General features: G+C 30.7%; 1 long non-coding RNA gene across 21 annotated transcripts in view; it reads left to right on the top strand.

Moving 5' to 3' along the window:
- LOC126749282 (uncharacterized) overlaps positions 1-22,841 on the top strand; it is a 37,946-nt gene that overhangs the window by 3,896 nt on the left and 11,209 nt on the right. For 2 of the 21 annotated variants that reach the window (XR_007664971.1, XR_007664969.1), the window contains exons 3-4: positions 3,912-4,045; positions 18,685-19,238. This is a non-coding gene — a long non-coding RNA (uncharacterized LOC126749282). Of the gene's footprint in view, positions 1-3,392; positions 3,539-3,699; positions 3,842-3,911; positions 4,046-10,349; positions 10,836-10,995; positions 11,138-11,207; positions 11,342-16,905; positions 18,425-18,494; positions 18,629-18,684; positions 19,239-22,841 lie in introns of those variants that run through there. The other 19 variants (XR_007664970.1, XR_007664968.1, XR_007664962.1 and 16 more) reach the window with 19 other exon arrangements.

Raw genomic sequence — 22,841 nt, 5'->3', positions numbered from 1 at the left:
TTATCAAGAGCCCTATGGCAAAATTTTAATTTTTTATTTTCCTATCCTGTACTACTTTAATGTACCTTTAAAAAAGATTATTACCGATTTGACTCTAAAATGAACGGAAAACCTATTTCTTTGCATTTTTCGATTTTCGAACAAAATCCGGGTCAAAATGACCATTTTTTCAAAATATGCTCCGAATTCAAAATTTCTTTTTTCTGGTTAAAGACCATTCAAAAACTAGTAAAAAAGCTTTATGACAAATTTTTCCACGATTCATACGAGTGTCACAATCTAAAGAGGAAGATCAGGTCCCATAAGAAGCAATGTATTAGGATAGGAAAAAGTGGTTTGTTTCTTGTTTTTTTTTTTTTAATTTTTATTTTAAAAGGCAATTATAATAAAATAAAAAAAATTTAAAGAAAAAAAAAACGAATAAAAAAATTTATCAACTTATTGAATTGAAGCTATGAAAGCCGTGATCTCAATAATATAGTAAAAAAAATATAAAAATACACCTTTTTTTGACACCGCATCAATGTCTTTTTTTTCTAAATTGATAAACTATTAATATAAATTTATTACCAATTTAGCAACCCCCACTAAAAGAACCCTAACTAAAATAAAACTATTATTACTATTATTTTTTTTCCAGATATTTATACCTTGTCCTAACCTTTATGCTGCTATTACTATTATTATAAATATTATCTTTCTTGTCAATGTCCTTAAACCTTAAAACACCCTTTATAATATGATTAATATAATTATAAGTAATATTTTCCTTATAAATGCCTTAAAACCTTAAAACCCCCCGTATAATTCTATTTCCATACTATTATTATCCTCATAAATGTTCCGTAATATCAATACCCTCTGTATATTTCAAATATATATTTCTTAATATTTATATTCATTTTATTTATCCTAGTAATTTATCAAGAAACCGCGTAAAATTGTCCCCATAATACTAATAATATTCATTAATAAAATAACTCATGACGTCACGAGATGAACACGACGCGTTTATAATTGTTGCGAGACATCCTCCATCCTTCTCTCAAACCGCTTTTCCTACTCTAACTCGTAGCGTAAACGGGCCGAATTTGCCGCCACAATACCCCGAAAACCCCGCGCTTACGTCATCTGACCATGTGCAACTCGATAGTGACGTCGTCCGTATGCCTTTACATTGGGTCAATTTGGTGCTGGACCGCCAACTATTTTGTACCATGCGTTGGCTCCCGTGGTGTCGACGGTATGACTGGTTGATTGGAACGGCTTATTTTTGGGGGTTTTTCTTAAATAACAGCGGGCCTCCGGAAAATGGTAATATTTGAAGAAAAACGGTTTTTAGTGGATTATAGCCAGATAGTGTCCGGTGATTTCAGAAAAAAAATGGTTTCCGTAGGTGTCATAGGTATGCCGGTATAAAGCGTCAAAGTTAAAAAAAGGTGTAGAGCAAAAACTGCTCTACGTAGAAGACTGTAGACTATGTCGAAAAATAGGATTTAAAAAGTTCTTAAAATGCTGAAAGTTTGAAATTTCTAGGTGCCGCCAATAAAGAGTTATTAAGAAAAGTAGAAAAAAACGGTCAAAAAAAGGCTCAAAAAGGGGTTTATATTTGTTAACACAGCTCACCCCGTATAATACGTAGCACCATGAATAATACCTCTATTTAATCCTAAAGGATTAGGCTTTCAAACGGTGTAAACAAAAAAAATTAAAAAAATTTTTTAGAAGTAGAAAAAAATTTATTTCTCGAAAAATTCACTTTTTTTTTTTTCGAAAAAAAAAATTTTAAGTTTGAACTCGTTTATCTCGGAAGAAGTTTCTTTTGGAAAAAAATAGTTAAGATAAAAAAGAAAGCTACATTTACGTAGAAAAGGGCTGTTTTATTCGCATTATCGGGAACATTACCGTTTAGGCCCCACGGCCGTTTAAGTCCGCGAGGTACCGCGCAAAAAGTTCAAATTTCATTCACAGAAAAATCCGACTTCCAATGGGTTTTTTTTTTTAAGCTCCCCTTCTGCACTGCTTCCCATGAAGGGCTTTGACGTCAGTGAGTTTCAGAAAATTCGGCTCAGTCAGTTTTTCACAAACCTCTGCAGCGGCTGTTTTCGCGAAAAATGCGGTTTTTTGCCACGCCCGCCCCTTCGGGGCGGCGTGGCCAAAAAAAATCTACACCGTCACGTAGCCTCAACCTTCCCACATATAACGGTGAAAACCAGAAAAAAAAATTCGCCATAGAAGCAAAGTTATTAACGTTTATGTGACGCAGGGTCCCGAAAATCACCCAACTATGTACGGTGCGTTCTTACAATACGCGAAGCGTATTGTAACAAGTAGACGCTTCGCGTCTACTTTGGTCCGTGGGGACCAGTAGAAATTTTAAAAATTTTTGTCAGTACTACAAAAAAAATCTCTACAATAATCCAAGGAGTGCCCTAAACACGCAGTGGGGAAGAGACCTGCCGTATCCTCATAAGGCTCTGAGTTCAAACCTTAGCCTCGGCATGGTGCTCTACCCAACTTTTTCTTTTTTTAGTACTTGGAAAACATTAACATCTATAATAAATCCAAAAATCTCATCCATTATTCTGTAAGAGACCAACATACAAAATTGACGAAACACAAAGTCACGGTCGCACAACATGTAATTAAACGGGCTACACGTGTTTCGCTCTAGTTAGAGCATCATCAGGCCTTTAGAAGCCATCCACACACTTATGCTGTAACTGATGATGCTCTAACTAGAGCGAAACACGTGTAGCCCGTTTAATTACATGTTGTGAGACCGTGACTTTGTGTTTTTCTTTGTTTTTCGTCAATCTATAGTAAATACAGAGAGAAAAGGAAAGGTCTTATTATATATTATAATCAAAAATAAATTTCATTGAAATATTACTAACTTATTTCTGGGTATCATGCTTCAGAGAACCATTATGTGTTACAATACGCTCCGCTCTTTAATTTTAGTTTAGTAGAAAATATTCTCAAAACTTGCATATATCAAAATTATGTCAGGGTTCTAAAATGAATCGGTAATAAAATCGTAAACCAGATCAACATTGGAAATAATTTAAAAAATTTGCTTTGGTCCGATTGAAAAAAGTACTATACTACCAAATAGTTACATCTATTCTGTAGCAATAAAAGTTATAAAATTCTGTCTATTATTAATTTTAATATTATAAAGTGTATCGTTTAACTCTTAGCCATTATTTATAATTTAATTGTTAATTATGCCTAAAAAAACGAATTAACAACTTTGGTATTGTTTGGAAGGTAAACAGCCTAATTCCTTTATGTAAAGCCACCTTAACATGTTTTTGCATAATTCTGACTCACGTTGGTTGCTATCGGGCTTAAGCCATAAAAATCGAAGAAAAAAAGAAGAAGACGAAGAGACTTTCACCTGTCATTTCAATGTCACTTTCCGGCCCACAAGCATAAACGCCACCGGCAACGGAAGTTCCCAAAATCCAAACAAATGTTGGAAGATATTTTTAAGTTTCCACATCTTTCTTACTTTCCTATATGAAAATAAAATGTAAGTATCACAATTACACACATACAAGTTTTTTTTTTTAATTCAGTTTCATAATTACCAATTTTTAGTGAATAATCCTGAAATTTATGAAAATACATACATTTTAAGGTTATGTCATAATGTTTTGATTGTTATATTTGATTTTGTTTTTGTTATTTTAGTGGACTACACCAACAAAGGTTATGTGTTTTGCACCAGATTGAAAGCATCATAGCGAAAAACGGACCTGTCATATCTTTAAATTTTCAAAAGAGCCCCTGGAAAAAGAAAAATGAATATCTTTGCCAAGGAATAGGTACTAAGGTATTTTTACTAAATCTTTCATTTTTTTTAATACCTAAATGAGGTAATTTATAAATTTTGTTCCTTGTAGGCAAATGGATAAAAAACCTTCAGTCCATGCATTGGTATGTAATTGTTGACAAAAATACAATGAATGGCCTCACTACTTTTCCACATGCAAAGAGGTTAACCAAGGAGAAATTAAAGAAATTGTCAAAAACCTAGGTAAGTATATACTTCCAACTTATTTTTATTTATTTCAAAGCTTGATTTTTTTCAAGGTAAATACAGAATTGCTTAGTACAAACATATCTATACCCAGTACAAGTTCGTCCACTTCTTTGAAGCATGGTACTTCAAACAGAGACACTGTCAACAATTTTGTAGAAGGTGAGCCGGTGTCAAATTCCAGTAAGGGACATGATTTCAATTTTGCACCAACAGCAGAGCTAAAATTCATTTTGTCGCAAAAAACTGGAGGATGTGAAAGAAAAAAGTGCAGAAGTTAAAATTAAGTTTTTCATATGAGCACATAAAAAATAATCATGACAAAGTTCAGTTGTATACAGGTTTGACATGTAATAAATATTTTTGTAATCTTATTAAGTTAATTAGTTTTATATATTATTTAAATAATAATTGTATACTTCACATAGAATATGCAGAAATTATATGTACATATATAAATTTTTTTATTAAGATAAGGACAACATGTATTAAAGCATAACACATAATATAAACACACACGTAATATCTTCATTAAAAATTCTGATTGTATGTTATGTAGCATTAGAGCCTAAAAACATTAAGGAGAATAAAGGTCGTTATTGGCAAATGACAATATTATTTTCTCTATTTCCTACATTTTTGGTGAAGGGAATAGGCTCTGCCCTAAAAAGCTAGGTTAAACCAAGAGCAAAAAAGTTTAGGTCTCATGAGTGTAAGTAAAGTAAACCTTTCTATTAAAAAGGCCATCCAAGATAAAAAAAATATACTAAAAATATTAATGTTAATTCTTTAGCGACATCTAGGGTGGATATGCTGAATCAACTCATCAATTAATTCACTGTCGTACTGATGAAAGTTATGGCGTATTCACCAAAGTATGCAGATAATCGCTGATTTCAAAATAATTTTATTTGCGTTTTCAAATTATGCTTAAAATTCAAAACTTCTTTTTTTACCTTAAAGGCCATGCAAAACTTAGTAGACAAGTTTATTAAGTAAATTTTCCACGATTTATACGTGCCACAAGATAAAGGGAAAAGAGGGTCCCATTTATTAGGGTATTGGGATAAGACAACTAGGTTTTTATGTCGATTTTTTTTATTTTCCATTTTTATTTTGAAAAGCAATTGTAATAAAATATAAAAATAATTAACAGGAAAAGAATCGGTAATAAAAGAAACTATTAACGAATTGAATCGAAGCTATAGAAGCCGAGATATTAGTAAAAATGTGGGAAAAACAAAAGAAAACTGGTTTTTTCCCACGGTACAATTTTTTTTTTTTAAATGATTATTGACAAATTTTAAAGTAAGCCCTAAACTAACAATTTCCAGTAAAAAAACTCAATAAAAAAAAAATTTTTTTTTGGTCGAAAATTGAAAGGGGTATACCCACGAAAAATTTCGAAAAAATGATTTTTATTTTTTTCTGAATTAACTGTGAGTCTGAGAACTTTTTGTTTCAAACAAAAGTTCTCGGGAATATTACGAGGTATCCGTATGTCAAAACGAATCGGTTCTAGCTATTATAGAATCGGAGAAAATTGCAAAAAACTGTAAAACATAAATATCGAATTATCAAGAGCCCTATGGAAAAATATCAATTTTTTATTTTTCTATCCTGCACTACTTCAGAGTACCTTTAAAAAAGGTTATTACCAATTTGACTCTAAAATGAACAGAAACCCTATTTCTTTGCAATTTTCGATTTTCGAACAAAATCCGGGGTCAAAATGACCATTTTTTCAAAATATGCTCTGAATTTAAAATTTCTTTTTTCTGGTTAAAGACCATTCAAAAACTAGTAAAAAAGCTTAATAGCAAAATTTTCCACGATTTAAAGGAGTGCCACAATATAAAGAGAAAGATTAGGTCCCATAAGAATTCATGTTTGGGGATAAGAAAACCGGGTTTTTTCGTGGATTTTTTTGATTTTTCAGTTTTATTTTTGAGAGCCAATAGTAATAAAGTATTAAAAGAATTGACAGGAGAAGAATAAGAAATAAAAGAAACCATAAACGAATTGAATCGAAGCTATAGAAGCCGAGATATAAGTAAAAATGTGGGAAAAACAAAAGAAAACTTCCTTTTTCCCACCGTACAATTTTTTTTTCCTAAAATGATTAATGGCAAATTTTAAAGTAAACCGTAAACTAACAATTTCCAGTAAAAAAACTCAATAAAAAAAAAATTTTTTTTTTGGTCGAAAATCGAAAGGGGTATACCCACGAAAAATTTCGAAAAAATGATTTTTATTTTTTTCTGAATTAACTGTGAGTCTGAGAACTTTTTGTTTCAAACAAAAGTTCTCGGGAATATTACGAGATATCCGTATGTCAAAACGAATCGGTTCTAGCTATCATAGAATCGGAGAAAATTGAAAAAAACTGTAAAACATAAATATCGAATTATCAAGAGCCCTATGGCAAAATTTTAATTTTTTATTTTCCTATCCTGTACTACTTTAGAGTACCTTTAAAAAAGATTATTACCGATTTGACTCTAAAATGAACGGAAAACCTATTTCTTTGCATTTTTCGATTTTCGAACAAAATCCGGGTCAAAATGACCATTTTTTCAAAACATGCTCCGAATTCAAAATTTCTTTTTTCTGGTTAAAGACCATTCAAAAACTAGTAAAAAAGCTTTATGACAAATTTTTCCACGATCCATACGAGTGCCACAATATAAATAGAAAGATTAGGTCCCATAAGAATTCATGTTTGGGGATAAGAAAACCGGGTTTTTTCGTGGATTTTTTTGATTTTTCAGTTTTATTTTTGAGAACCAATAGTAACTGGATATAAAAAGAATTGACAGGAGAAGAATAAGGAATTAAAGAAACCATAAACGAATTGAATCAAAGCTACAGAACCCGCGATACTATAGTAAAAATGTGGGAAAAACAAAAGAAAACTGGTTTTTTCCCACCGTACAATTTTTTTTCCTAAAACGATTATTGGCAAATTTTAAAGTAAGCCCTAAACTAACAATTTCCAGTAAAAAAGCCCAATAAAAAAATAATTTTTTTTTTGGTCGAAAATCGAAAGGGGTATACCCACGAAAAATTTCGAAAAAATGGTTTTTATTTTTTTATAAATAAACTATAACTCTGATAACTTTTTGTATTAAATAAAAGTTCTTGGGTATATTAAGAGGTATTCGCCTGTCAAAACGAATTGGTTCTAGCTATTATAGAATCGGAGAAAATTGAAAAAAACTGTAAAACATAAATATCGAATTATCAAGAGCCCTATGGCAAAATTTTAATTTTTTATTTTCCTATCCTGTACTACTTTAATGTACCTTTAAAAAAGATTATTACCGATTTGACTCTAAAATGAACGGAAAACCTATTTCTTTGCATTTTTCGATTTTCGAACAAAATCCGGGTCAAAATGACCATTTTTTCAAAATATGCTCCGAATTCAAAATTTCTTTTTTCTGGTTAAAGACCATTCAAAAACTAGTAAAAAAGCTTTATGACAAATTTTTCCACGATTCATACGAGTGTCACAATCTAAAGAGGAAGATCAGGTCCCATAAGAAGCAATGTATTAGGATAGGAAAAAGTGGTTTGTTTCTTGTTTTTTTTTTTTTAATTTTTATTTTAAAAGGCAATTATAATAAAATAAAAAAAATTTAAAGAAAAAAAAAACGAATAAAAAAATTTATCAACTTATTGAATTGAAGCTATGAAAGCCGTGATCTCAATAATATAGTAAAAAAAATATAAAAATACACCTTTTTTTGACACCGCATCAATGTCTTTTTTTTCTAAATTGATAAACTATTAATATAAATTTATTACCAATTTAGCAACCCCCACTAAAAGAACCCTAACTAAAATAAAACTATTATTACTATTATTTTTTTTCCAGATATTTATACCTTGTCCTAACCTTTATGCTGCTATTACTATTATTATAAATATTATCTTTCTTGTCAATGTCCTTAAACCTTAAAACACCCTTTATAATATGATTAATATAATTATAAGTAATATTTTCCTTATAAATGCCTTAAAACCTTAAAACCCCCCGTATAATTCTATTTCCATACTATTATTATCCTCATAAATGTTCCGTAATATCAATACCCTCTGTATATTTCAAATATATATTTCTTAATATTTATATTCATTTTATTTATCCTAGTAATTTATCAAGAAACCGCGTAAAATTGTCCCCATAATACTAATAATATTCATTAATAAAATAACTCATGACGTCACGAGATGAACACGACGCGTTTATAATTGTTGCGAGACATCCTCCATCCTTCTCTCAAACCGCTTTTCCTACTCTAACTCGTAGCGTAAACGGGCCGAATTTGCCGCCACAATACCCCGAAAACCCCGCGCTTACGTCATCTGACCATGTGCAACTCGATAGTGACGTCGTCCGTATGCCTTTACATTGGGTCAATTTGGTGCTGGACCGCCAACTATTTTGTACCATGCGTTGGCTCCCGTGGTGTCGACGGTATGACTGGTTGATTGGAACGGCTTATTTTTGGGGGTTTTTCTTAAATAACAGCGGGCCTCCGGAAAATGGTAATATTTGAAGAAAAACGGTTTTTAGTGGATTATAGCCAGATAGTGTCCGGTGATTTCAGAAAAAAAATGGTTTCCGTAGGTGTCATAGGTATGCCGGTATAAAGCGTCAAAGTTAAAAAAAGGTGTAGAGCAAAAACTGCTCTACGTAGAAGACTGTAGACTATGTCGAAAAATAGGATTTAAAAAGTTCTTAAAATGCTGAAAGTTTGAAATTTCTAGGTGCCGCCAATAAAGAGTTATTAAGAAAAGTAGAAAAAAACGGTCAAAAAAAGGCTCAAAAAGGGGTTTATATTTGTTAACACAGCTCACCCCGTATAATACGTAGCACCATGAATAATACCTCTATTTAATCCTAAAGGATTAGGCTTTCAAACGGTGTAAACAAAAAAAATTAAAAAAATTTTTTAGAAGTAGAAAAAAATTTATTTCTCGAAAAATTCACTTTTTTTTTTTTCGAAAAAAAAAATTTTAAGTTTGAACTCGTTTATCTCGGAAGAAGTTTCTTTTGGAAAAAAATAGTTAAGATAAAAAAGAAAGCTACATTTACGTAGAAAAGGGCTGTTTTATTCGCATTATCGGGAACATTACCGTTTAGGCCCCACGGCCGTTTAAGTCCGCGAGGTACCGCGCAAAAAGTTCAAATTTCATTCACAGAAAAATCCGACTTCCAATGGGTTTTTTTTTTTAAGCTCCCCTTCTGCACTGCTTCCCATGAAGGGCTTTGACGTCAGTGAGTTTCAGAAAATTCGGCTCAGTCAGTTTTTCACAAACCTCTGCAGCGGCTGTTTTCGCGAAAAATGCGGTTTTTTGCCACGCCCGCCCCTTCGGGGCGGCGTGGCCAAAAAAAATCTACACCGTCACGTAGCCTCAACCTTCCCACATATAACGGTGAAAACCAGAAAAAAAAATTCGCCATAGAAGCAAAGTTATTAACGTTTATGTGACGCAGGGTCCCGAAAATCACCCAACTATGTACGGTGCGTTCTTACAATACGCGAAGCGTATTGTAACAAGTAGACGCTTCGCGTCTACTTTGGTCCGTGGGGACCAGTAGAAATTTTTAAAATTTTTGTCAGTACTACAAAAAAAAATCTCCACAATTATCCAAGGAGTGCCCTAAACACGCAGTGGGGAAGAGACCTGCCGTATCCTCATAAGGCTCTGAGTTCAAATCTTAGCCTCGGCATGGTGCTCTACCCAACTTTTTCTTTTTTTAGTACTTCGAAAAAATTAACATCTATAGTAAATCCAAAAATCTCATCCATTATTCTCTAAGAGACCAACATACAAAATTGACGAAAAACAAAGAAAAACACAAAGTCACGGTCTCACAACATGTAATTAAACGGGCTACACGTGTTTCGCTCTAGTTAGAGCATCATCAGGCCTTTAGAAGCCATCCACACACTTATGCTGTAACTGATGATGCTCTAACTAGAGCGAAACACGTGTAGCCCGTTTAATTACATGTTGTGAGACCGTAACTATGTGTTTTTCTTTGTTTCTCGTCAATCTATAGTAAATACAGAGAGAAAAGGGAAGGTCTTATTATATATTATAATCAGAAATAAATTTCATGGACATATTACTTACTTATTTCTGGGTATCATGCTTCAGAGAACCATGATGTATTACAATACGCTCCGCTCTTTAATTTTAGTTTATTTATATTCTCAAAACTTGCATATATCAAAATTATGTCAGGGTTCTAAAATGAATCGGTAATAAAATCGTAAACCAGATCAACATTGGAAATAATTTAAAAAATTTGCTTTGGTCCGATTGAAAAAAGTACTATACTACCAAATAGTTACATCTATTCTGTAGCAATAAAAGTTATAAAATTCTGTCTATTATTAATTTTAATATTATAAAGTGTATCGTTTAACTCTTAGCCATTATTTATAATTTAATTGTTAATTATGCCTAAAAAAACGAATTAACAACTTTGGTATTGTTTGGAAGGTAAACAGCTTAATTCCTTTATGTAAAGCCACCTTAACATGTTTTTGCATAATTCTGACTCACGTTGGTTGCTATCGGGCTTAAGCCATAAAAATCGAAGAAAAAAAGAAGAAGACGAAGAGACTTTCACTTGTCATTTCAATGTCACTTTCCGGCCCACAAGCATAAACGCCACCGGCAACGGAAGTTCCCAAAATCCAAACAAATGTTGGAAGATATTTTTAAGTCTCCGCATCTTTCTTACTTTCCTATATGAAAATAAAATGTAAGTATCACAATTACACACATACAAGTTTTTTTTTTAATTCAGTTTCATAATTACCAATTTTTAGTGAATAATCCTGAAATTTATGAAAATACATACATTTTAAGGTTATGTCATAATGTTTTGATTGTTATATTTGATTTTGTTTTTGTTATTTTAGTGGACTACACCAACAAAGGTTATGTGTTTTGCACCAGATTGAAAGCATCATAGCGAAAAACGGACCTGTCATATCTTTAAATTTTCAAAAAAGCCCCTGGAAAAAGAAAAATGAATATCTTTGCCAATGAATAGGTACTAAGGTATTTTTACTAAATCTTTCATTTTTTTTAATACCTAAATGAGGTAATTTATAAATTTTGTTCCTTGTAGGCAAATGGATAAAAAACCTTCAGTCCATGCATTGGTATGTAATTGTTGACAAAAATACAATGAATGGCCTCACTACTTTTCCACATGCAAAGAGGTTAACCAAGGAGAAATTAAAGAAATTGTCAAAAACCTAGGTAAGTATATACTTCCAACTTATTTTTATTTATTTCAAAGCTTGATTTTTTTCAAGGTAAATACAGAATTGCTTAGTACAAACATATCTATACCCAGTACAAGTTCGTCCACTTCTTTGAAGCATGGTACTTCAAACAGAAACACTGTCAACAATTTTGTAGAAGGTGAGCCGGTGTCGAATTCCAGTAAGGGACATGATTTCAATTTTGCACCAACAACAGAGCTAAAATTCATTTTGCCGCAAAAAACTGGAGGATGTGAAAGAAAAAAGTGCAGAAGTTAAATTAAGTTTTTCATATGAGCACATAAAAAATAATCATGACAAAGTTCAGTTGTATACAGGTTTGACATGTAATAAATATTTTTGTAATCTTATTAAGTTAATTAGTTTTATATATTATTTAAATAATAATTGTATACTTCACATAGAATATGCAGAAATTATATGTACATATATAAATTTTTTTATTAAGATAAGGACAACATGTATTAAAGCATAACACATAATATAAACACACACGTAATATCTTCATTAAAAATTATGATTGTATGTTATGTAGCATTAGAGCCTAAAAACATTAAGGAGAATAAAGGTCGTTATTGGCAAATGACAATATTATTTTCTCAATTTCCTACATTTTTGGTGAAGGGAATAGGCTCTGCCCTAAAAAGCCAGGTTAAACCAAGAGCAAAAAAGTTTAGGTCTCATGAGTGTAAGTAAAGTAAACCTTTCTATTAAAAAGGCCATCCAAGATAAAAAAAAATATACTAAAAATATTAATGTTAATTCTTTAGCGACATCTAGGGTGGATATGCTGAATCAACTCATCAATTAATTCACTGTCGTACTGATGAAAGTTATGGCGTATTCACCAAAGTATGCAGATAATCGCTGAAAAATAATTTTATTTGCGTTTTCAAATTATGCTTAAAATTCAAAACTTCTTTTTTTACCTTAAAGGCCATGCAAAACTTAGTAGAAAAGTTTATTAAGTAAATTTTCCACGATTTATACGTGCCACAAGATAAAGGGAAAAGAGGGTCCCATTTATTAGGGTATTGGGATAAGACAACTAGGTTTTATGTCGATTTTTTTTATTTTCCATTTTTATTTTGAAAAGCAATTGTAATAAAATATAAAAAGAATTAACAGGAAAAGAATCGGTAATAAAAGAAACTATTAACGAATTGAATCGAAGCTATAGAAGCCGAGATATTAGTAAAAATGTGGGAAAAACAAAAGAAAACTGGTTTTTTCCCACGGTACAATTTTTTTTTTTTTAAATGATTATTGACAAATTTTAAAGTAAGCCCTAAACTAACAATTTCCAGTAAAAAAACTCAATAAAAAAAAAATTTTTTTTTTGGTCGAAAATCGAAAGGGGTATACCCACGAAAAATTTCGAAAAAATGATTTTTATTTTTTTCTGAATTAACTGTGAGTCTGAGAACTTTTTGTTTCAAACAAAAGTTCTCGGGAATATTACGAGGTATCCGTATGTCAAAACGAATCGGTTCTAGCTATTATAGAATCGGAGAAAATTGCAAAAAACTGTAAAACATAAATATCGAATTATCAAGAGCCCTATGGAAAAATATCAATTTTTTATTTTTCTATCCTGCACTACTTCAGAGTACCTTTAAAAAAGGTTATTACCAATTTGACTCTAAAATGAACAGAAACCCTATTTCTTTGCAATTTTCGATTTTCGAACAAAATCCGGGGTCAAAATGACCATTTTTTCAAAATATGCTCTGAATTTAAAATTTCTTTTTTCTGGTTAAAGACCATTCAAAAACTAGTAAAAAAGCTTTATGACAAATTTTTCCACGATCCATACGAGTGCCACAATATAAATAGAAAGATTAGGTCCCATAAGAATTCATGTTTGGGGATAAGAAAACCGGGTTTTTTCGTGGATTTTTTTGATTTTTCAGTTTTATTTTTGAGAGCCAATAGTAATAAAGTATTAAAAGAATTGACAGGAGAAGAATAAGAAATAAAAGAAACCATAAACGAATTGAATCGAAGCTATAGAAGCCGAGATATAAGTAAAAATGTGGGAAAAACAAAAGAAAACTTCCTTTTTCCCACCGTACAATTTTTTTTTCCTAAAATGATTAATGGCAAATTTTAAAGTAAACCGTAAACTAACAATTTCCAGTAAAAAAACTTAATAAAAAAAAAATTTTTTTTTTGGTCGAAAATCGAAAGGGGTATACCCACGAAAAATTTCGAAAAAATGATTTTTATTTTTTTCTGAATTAACTGTGAGTCTGAGAACTTTTTGTTTCAAACAAAAGTTCTTGGGAATATTACGAGATATCCGTATGTCAAAACGAATCGGTTCTAGCTATCATAGAATCGGAGAAAATTGAAAAAAACTGTAAAACATAAATATCGAATTATCAAGAGCCCTATGGCAAAATTTTAATTTTTTATTTTCCTATCCTGTACTACTTTAGAGTACCTTTAAAAAAGATTATTACCGATTTGACTCTAAAATGAACGGAAAACCTATTTCTTTGCATTTTTCGATTTTCGAACAAAATCCGGGTCAAAATGACCATTTTTTCAAAACATGCTCCGAATTCAAAATTTCTTTTTTCTGGTTAAAGACCATTCAAAAACTAGTAAAAAAGCTTCATGACAAATTTTTCCACGATCCATACGAGTGCCACAATATAAATAGAAAGATTAGGTCCCATAAGAATTCATGTTTGGGGATAAGAAAACCGGGTTTTTTCGTGGATTTTTTTGATTTTTCAGTTTTATTTTTGAGAACCAATAGTAACTGGATATAAAAAGAATTGACAGGAGAAGAATAAGGAATAAAAGAAACCATAAACGAATTGAATCAAAGCTACAGAACCCGCGATACTATAGTAAAAATGTGGGAAAAACAAAAGAAAACTGGTTTTTTCCCACCGTACAATTTTTTTTCCTAAAACGATTATTGGCAAATTTTAAAGTAAGCCCTAAACTAACAATTTCCAGTAAAAAAGCCCAATAAAAAAATAATTTTTTTTTTGGTCGAAAATCGAAAGGGGTATACCCACGAAAAATTTCGAAAAAATGGTTTTTATTTTTTTATAAATAAACTATAACTCTGATAACTTTTTGTATTAAATAAAAGTTCTTGGGTATATTAAGAGGTATTCGCCTGTCAAAACGAATTGGTTCTAGCTATTATAGAATCGGAGAAAATTGAAAAAAACTGTAAAACATAAATATCGAATTATCAAGAGCCCTATGGCAAAATTTTAATTTTTTATTTTCCTATCCTGTACTACTTTAGAGTACCTTTAAAAAAGATTATTACCGATTTGACTCTAAAATGAACGGAAAACCTATTTCTTTGCATTTTTCGATTTTCGAACAAAATCCGGGTCAAAATGACCATTTTTTCAAAATATGCTCCGAATTCAAAATTTCTTTTTTCTGGTTAAAGACCATTCAAAAACTAGTAAAAAAGCTTTATGACAAATTTTTCCACGATTCATACGAGTGTCACAATCTAAAGAGGAAGATCAGGTCCCATAAGAAGCAATGTTTTAGGATAGGAAAAAGTGGTTTGTTTCTTGTTTTTTTTTTTTTTAATTTTTATTTTAAAAGGCAATTATAATAAAATAAAAAAAATTTAAAGAAAAAAAAACGAATAAAAAAATTTATCAACTTATTGAATTGAAGCTATGAAAGCCGTGATCTCAATAATATAGTAAAAAAAATATAAAAATACACCTTTTTTTGACACCGCATCAATGTCTTTTTTTTCGAAATTGATAAACTATTAATATAAATTTATTACCAATTTAGCAACCCCCACTAAAAGAACCCTAACTAAAATAAAACTATTATTACTATTATTTTTTTTCCAGATATTTATACCTTGTCCTAACCTTTATGCTGCTATTACTATTATTATAAATATTATCTTTCTTGTCAATGTCCTTAAACCTTAAAACACCCTTTATAATATGATTAATATAATTATAAGTAATATTTTCCTTATAAATGCCTTAAAACCTTAAAACCCCCCGTATAATTCTATTTCCATACTATTATTATCCTCATAAATGTTCCGTAATATCAATACCCTCTGTATATTTCAAATATATATTTCTTAATATTTATATTCATTTTATTTATCCTAGTAATTTATCAAGAAACCGCGTAAAATTGTCCCCATAATACTAATAATATTCATTAATAAAATAACTCATGACGTCACGAGATGAACACGACGCGTTTATAATTGTTGCGAGACATCCTCCATCCTTCTCTCAAACCGCTTTTCCTACTCTAACTCGTAGCGCAAACGGGCCGAATTTGCCGCCACAATACCCCGAAAACCCCGCGCTTACGTCATCTGACCATGTGCGACTCGATAGTGACGTCGTCCGTATGCCTTTACATTGGGTCAATTTGGTGCTGGACCGCCAACGTTATTGTACCATGAGCTGGCTCCCTGTGTCTCGAGGGTATGACTGGTTGATTGGAACGGCTTATTTTTGGGGGTTTTTCTTAAATAACAGCGGGCCTCCGGAAAATGGTAATATTTGAAGAAAAACGGTTTTTTGTGGATTATAGCCAGATAGTGTCCGGTGGTTTCAGAAAAAAAATGGTTTCCGTAGGTGTCATAGGTATGCCGGTATAAAGCGTCAAAGTTAAAAAAAGGTGTAGAGCAAAAACTGCTCTACGTAGAAGACTGTAGACTATGTCGAAAAATAGGATTTAAAAAGTTCTTAAAATGCTGAAAGTTTGAAATTTCTAGGTGCCGCCAATAAAGAGTTATTAAGAAAAGTAGAAAAAAACGGTCAAAAAAAGGCTCAAAAAGGGGTTTATATTTGTTAACACAGCTCACCCCGTATAATACGTAGCACCATGAATAATACCTCTATTTAATCCTAAAGGATTAGGCTTTCAAACGGTGTAAACAAAAAAAATTAAAAAAATTTTTTAGAAGTAGAAAAAAATTTATTTCTCGAAAAATTCACTTTTTTTTTTTTCGAAAAAAAAAATTTTAAGTTTGAGCTCGTTTATCTCGGAAGAAGTTTCTTTTGGAAAAAAATAGTTAAGATAAAAAAGAAAGCTACATTTACGTAGAAAAGGGCTGTTTTATTCCGCATTACCGGGAACATTACCGTTTAGGCCCCACGGCCGTTTAAGTCCGCGAGGTACCGCGCAAAAAGTTCAAAATTCATTCACAGAAAAATCCGACTTCTAAAGGGTTTATCTTAAAAAGCGCCCTTTAGGAGCTGCTTTATATAAAGGCCTTTAACGTCAATGAGTTTCAGAAAAATCGGCCCGGTCAGTTTTCCACAACGACTTAATCAAATTTTTTTCGTCAAAAAACCGTTTTTTGCCACGCCCACCCCTTCGGGGTGGGCGTGGCGAAAAAATTTTTCCACCGTTATATACTCTCATCCTTCCTACATATAACGGTAAAAATCGGAAAAAAAAATTCGGGATAGAACCAAAGTTATTAGCGTTTATGTGACGCAGGGTCCGAAAATCCTTCAATTTAGCTGGATGCGTTCTTACAATACGCGAAGCGTATTGTAACAAGTAGACGCTTCGCGTCTACTTTAGTCCGTGGGGACCAGTAGAAATTTTAAAAATTTTTGTCAGTACTACAAAAAAAAAATCTCCAAAATTATCCAAGGAGTGCCCTAAACACGCAGTGGGGAAGAGACCTGCCGTATCCTCATAAGGCTCTGAGTTCAAACCTTAGCCTCGGCATGGTGCTCTACCCAACTTTTTCTTTTTTTAGTACTTGGAAAACATTAACATCTATAATAAATCCAAAAATCTCATCCATTATTCTGTAAGAGACCAACATACAAAATTGACGAAACACAAAGTCACGGTCTCACAACATGTAATTAAACGGGCTACACGTGTTTCGCTCTAGTTAGAGCATCATCAGGCCTTTAGAAGCCATCCACACACTTATGCTGTAACTGATGATGCTCTAACTAGAGCGAAACACGTGTAGCCCGTTTAATTACATGTTGTGAGACCGTGACTTTGTGTTTTTCTTTGTTTTTCGTCAATCTATAGTAAATACAGAGAGAAAAGGAAAGGTCTTATTATATATTATAATCAAAAATAAATTTCATTGAAATATTACTAACTTATTTCTGGGTATCATGCTTCAGAGAACCATGATGTGTTACAATACGCTCCGCTCTTTAATTTTAGTTTAGTAGAAAATATTCTCAAAACCTACATATATCAAAATTATGTCAGGGTTCTAAAATGAATCGGTAATAAAATCGTAAACCAGATCAACATTGGAAATAATTTAAAAAATTTGCTTTGGTCCGATTGAAAAAAGTACTATACTACCAAATAGTTACATCTATTCTGTAGCAATAAAAGTTATAAAATTCTGTCTATTATTAATTTTAATATTATAAAGTGTATCGTTTAACTCTTAGCCATTATTTATAATTTAATTGTTAATTATGCCTAAAAAAACGAATTAACAACTTTGGTATTGTTTGGAAGGTAAACAGCTTAATTCCTTTATGTAAAGCCACCTTAACATGTTTTTGCATAATTCTGACTCACGTTGGTTGCTATCGGGCTTAAGCCATAAAAATCGAAGAAAAAAAGAAGAAGACGAAGAGACTTTCACTTGTCATTTCAATGTCACTTTCCGGCCCACAAGCATAAACGCCACCGGCAACGGAAGTTCCCAAAATCCAAACAAATGTTGGAAGATATTTTTAAGTCTCCGCATCTTTCTTACTTTCCTATATGAAAATAAAATGTAAGTATCACAATTACACACATACAAGTTTTTTTTTTTAATTCAGTTTCATAATTACCAATTTTTAGTGAATAATCCTGAAATTTATGAAAATACATACATTTTAAGGTTATGTCATAATGTTTTGATTGTTATATTTGATTTTGTTTTTGTTATTTTAGTGGACTACACCAACAAAGGTTATGTGTTTTGCACCAGATTGAAAGCATCATAGCGAAAAACGGACCTGTCATATCTTTAAATTTTCAAAAGAGCCCCTGGAAAAAGAAAAATGAATATCTTTGCCAAGGAATAGGTACTAAGGTATTTTTACTAAATCTTTCATTTTTTTTAATACCTAAATGAGGTAATTTATAAATTTTGTTCCTTGTAGGCAAATGGATAAAAAACCTTCAGTCCATGCATTGGTATGTAATTGTTGACAAAAATACAATGAATGGCCTCACTACTTTTCCACATGCAAAGAGGTTAACCAAGGAGAAATTAAAGAAATTGTCAAAAACCTAGGTAAGTATATACTTCCAACTTATTTTTATTTATTTCAAAGCTTGATTTTTTTCAAGGTAAATACAGAATTGCTTAGTACAAACATATCTATACCCAGTACAAGTTCGTCCACTTCTTTGAAGCATGGTACTTCAAACAGAAACACTGTCAACAATTTTGTAGAAGGTGAGCCGGTGTCAAATTCCAGTAAGGGACATGATTTCAATTTTGCACCAACAGCAGAGCTAAAATTCATTTTGCCGCAAAAAACTGGAGGATGTGAAAGAAAAAAGTGCAGAAGTTAAAATTAAGTTTTTCATATGAGCACATAAAAAATAATCATGACAAAGTTCAGTTGTATACAGGTTTGACATGTAATAAATATTTTTGTAATCTTATTAAGTTAATTAGTTTTATATATTATTTAAATAATAATTGTATACTTCACATAGAATATGCAGAAATTATATGTACATATATAAATTTTTTTATTAAGATAAGGACAACATGTATTAAAGCATAACACATAATATAAACACACACGTAATATCTTCATTAAAAATTATGATTGTATGTTATGTAGCATTAGAGCCTAAAAACATTAAGGAGAATAAAGGTCGTTATTGGCAAATGACAATATTATTTTCTCTATTTCCTACATTTTTGGTGAAGGGAATAGGCTCTGCCCTAAAAAGCCAGGTTAAACCAAGAGCAAAAAAGTTTAGGTCTCATGAGTGTAAGTAAAGTAAACCTTTCTATTAAAAAGGCCATCCAAGATAAAAAAAAATATACTAAAAATATTAATGTTAATTCTTTCGCGACATCTAGGGTGGATATGCTGAATCAACTCATCAATTAATTCACTGTCGTACTGATGAAAGTTATGGCGTATTCACCAAAGTATGCAGATAATCGCTGATTTCAAAATAATTTTATTTGCGTTTTCAAATTATGCTTAAAATTCAAAACTTCTTTTTTTACCTTAAAGGCCATGCAAAACTTAGTAGAAAAGTTTATTAAGTAAATTTTCCACGATTTATACGTGCCACAAGATAAAGGGAAAAGAGGGTCCCATTTATTAGGGTATTGGGATAAGACAACTAGGTTTTTATGTCGATTTTTTTTATTTTCCATTTTTATTTTGAAAAGCAATTGTAATAAAATATAAAAAGAATTAACAGGAAAAGAATCGGTAATAAAAGAAACTATTAACGAATTGAATCGAAGCTATAGAAGCCGAGATATTAGTAAAAATGTGGGAAAAACAAAAGAAAACTGGTTTTTTCCCACGGTACAATTTTTTTTTTTTTAAATGATTATTGACAAATTTTAAAGTAAGCCCTAAACTAACAATTTCCAGTAAAAAAACTCAATAAAAAAAAATTTTTTTTTTGGTCGAAAATCGAAAGGACCCACGAAAAATTTCGAAAAAATGATTTTTATTTTTTTCTGAATTAACTGTCAGTCTGAGAACTTTTTGTTTCAAACAAAAGTTCTCGGGAATATTACGAGGTATCCGTATGTCAAAACGAATCGGTTCTAGCTATTATAGAATCGGAGAAAATTGCAAAAAACTGTAAAACATAAATATCGAATTATCAAGAGCCCTATGGAAAAATATCAATTTTTTATTTTTTTATCCTGCACTACTTCAGAGTACCTTTAAAAAAGGTTATTATCAATTTGACTCTAAAATGAACAGAAACCCTATTTCTTTGCAATTTTCGATTTTCGAACAAAATCCGGGGTCAAAATGACCGTTTTTTCAAAATATGCTCTGAATTTAAAATTTCTTTTTTCTGGTTAAAGACCATTCAAAAACTAGTAAAAAAGCTTTATGACAAATTTTTCCACGATCCATACGAGTGCCACAATATAAATAGAAAGATTAGGTCCCATAAGAATTCATGTTTGGGGATAAGAAAACCGGGTTTTTTCGTGGATTTTTTTGATTTTTCAGTTTTATTTTTGAGAGCCAATAGTAATAAAGTATTAAAAGAATTGACAGGAGAAGAATAAGAAATAAAAGAAACCATAAACGAATTGAATCGAAGCTATAGAAGCCGAGATATAAGTAAAAATGTGGGAAAAACAAAAGAAAACTTCCTTTTTCCCACCGTACAATTTTTTTTTCCTAAAATGATTAATGGCAAATTTTAAAGTAAACCGTAAACTAACAATTTCCAGTAAAAAAACTCAATAAAAAAAAATTTTTTTTTTGGTCGAAAATCGAAAGGGGTATACCCACGAAAAATTTCGAAAAAATGATTTTTATTTTTTTCTGAATTAACTGTGAGTCTGAGAACTTTTTGTTTCAAACAAAAGTTCTCGGGAATATTACGAGATATCCGTATGTCAAAACGAATCGGTTCTAGCTATCATAGAATCGGAGAAAATTGAAAAAAACTGTAAAACATAAATATCGAATTATCAAGAGCCCTATGGCAAAATTTTAACTTTTTATTTTCCTATCCTGTACTACTTTAGAGTACCTTTAAAAAAGATTATTACCGATTTGACTCTAAAATGAACGGAAAACCTATTTCTTTGCATTTTTCGATTTTCGAACAAAATCCGGGTCAAAATGACCATTTTTTCAAAATATGCTCCGAATTCAAAATTTCTTTTTTCTGGTTAAAGACCATTCAAAAACTAGTAAAAAAGCTTAATGACAAATTTTTCCACGATCCATACGAGTGCCACAATATAAATAGAAAGATTAGGTCCCATAAGAATTCATGTTTGGGGATAAGAAAACCGGGTTTTTTCGTGGATTTTTTTGATTTTTCAGTTTTATTTTTGAGAACCAATAGTAACTGGATATAAAAAGAATTGACAGGAGAAGAATAAGGAATAAAAGAAACCATAAACGAATTGAATCAAAGCTACAGAACCCGCGATACTATAGTAAAAATGTGGGAAAAACAAAAGAAAACTGGTTTTTTCCCACCGTACAATTTTTTTTCCTAAAACGATTATTGGCAAATTTTAAAGTAAGCCCTAAACTAACAATTTCCAGTAAAAAAGCCCAATAAAAAAATATTTTTTTTTTTGGTCGAAAATCGAAAGGGGTATACCTACGAAAAATTTCGAAAAAATGGTTTTTATTTTTTTATAAATAAACTATAACTCTGATAACTTTTTGTATTAAATAAAAGTTCTTGGGTATATTAAGAGGTATTCGCCTGTCAAAACGAATTGGTTCTAGCTAATATAGAATCGGAGAAAATTGAAAAAAACTGTAAAACATAAATATCGAATTATCAAGAGCCCTATGGCAAAATTTTAATTTTTTATTTTCCTATCCTGTACTACTTTAGAGTACCTTTAAAAAAGATTATTACCGATTTGACTCTAAAATGAACGGAAAACCTATTTCTTTGCATTTTTCGATTTTCGAACAAAATCCGGGTCAAAATGACCATTTTTTCAAAATATGCTCCGAATTCAAAATTTCTTTTTTCTGGTTAAAGACCATTCAAAAACTAGTAAAAAAGCTTTATGACAAATTTTTCCACGATTCATACGAGTGTCACAATCTAAAGAGGAAGATCAGGTCCCATAAGAAGCAATGTATTAGGATAGGAAAAAGTGGTTTGTTTCTTGTTTTTTTTTTTAATTTTTATTTTAAAAGGCAATTATAATAAAATAAAAAAAATTTAAAGAAAAAAAAAACGAATAAAAAAATTTATTAACTTATTGAATTGAAGCTATGAAAGCCGTGATCTCAATAATATAGTAAAAAAAATATAAAAATACACCTTTTTTTGACACCGCATTAATGTCTTTTTTTTCTAAATTGATAAACTATTAATATAAATTTATTACCAATTTAGCAACCCCCACTAAAAGAACCCTAACTAAAATAAAACTATTATTACTATTATTTTTTTTCCAGATATTTATACCTTGTCCTAACCTTTATGCTGCTATTACTATTATTATAAATATTATCTTTCTTGTCAATGTCCTTAAACCTTAAAACACCCTTTATAATATGATTAATATAATTATAAGTAATATTTTCCTTATAAATGCCTTAAAACCTTAAAACCCCCCGTATAATTCTATTTCCATACTATTATTATTCTCATAAATGTTCCGTAATATCAATACCCTCTGTATATTTCAAATATATATTTCTTAATATTTATATTCATTTTATTTATCCTAGTAATTTATCAAGAAACCGCGTAAAATTGTCCCCATAATACTAATAATATTCATTAATAAA

Source organism: Anthonomus grandis, chromosome 23 (genome assembly GCF_022605725.1).
Source record: "Anthonomus grandis grandis chromosome 23, icAntGran1.3, whole genome shotgun sequence".
Taxonomy (NCBI): domain Eukaryota; kingdom Metazoa; phylum Arthropoda; class Insecta; order Coleoptera; family Curculionidae; genus Anthonomus; species Anthonomus grandis.
Note: the sequence above shows the minus strand (reverse complement) of the source record. Positions and strands in the feature narration are given on the sequence as shown.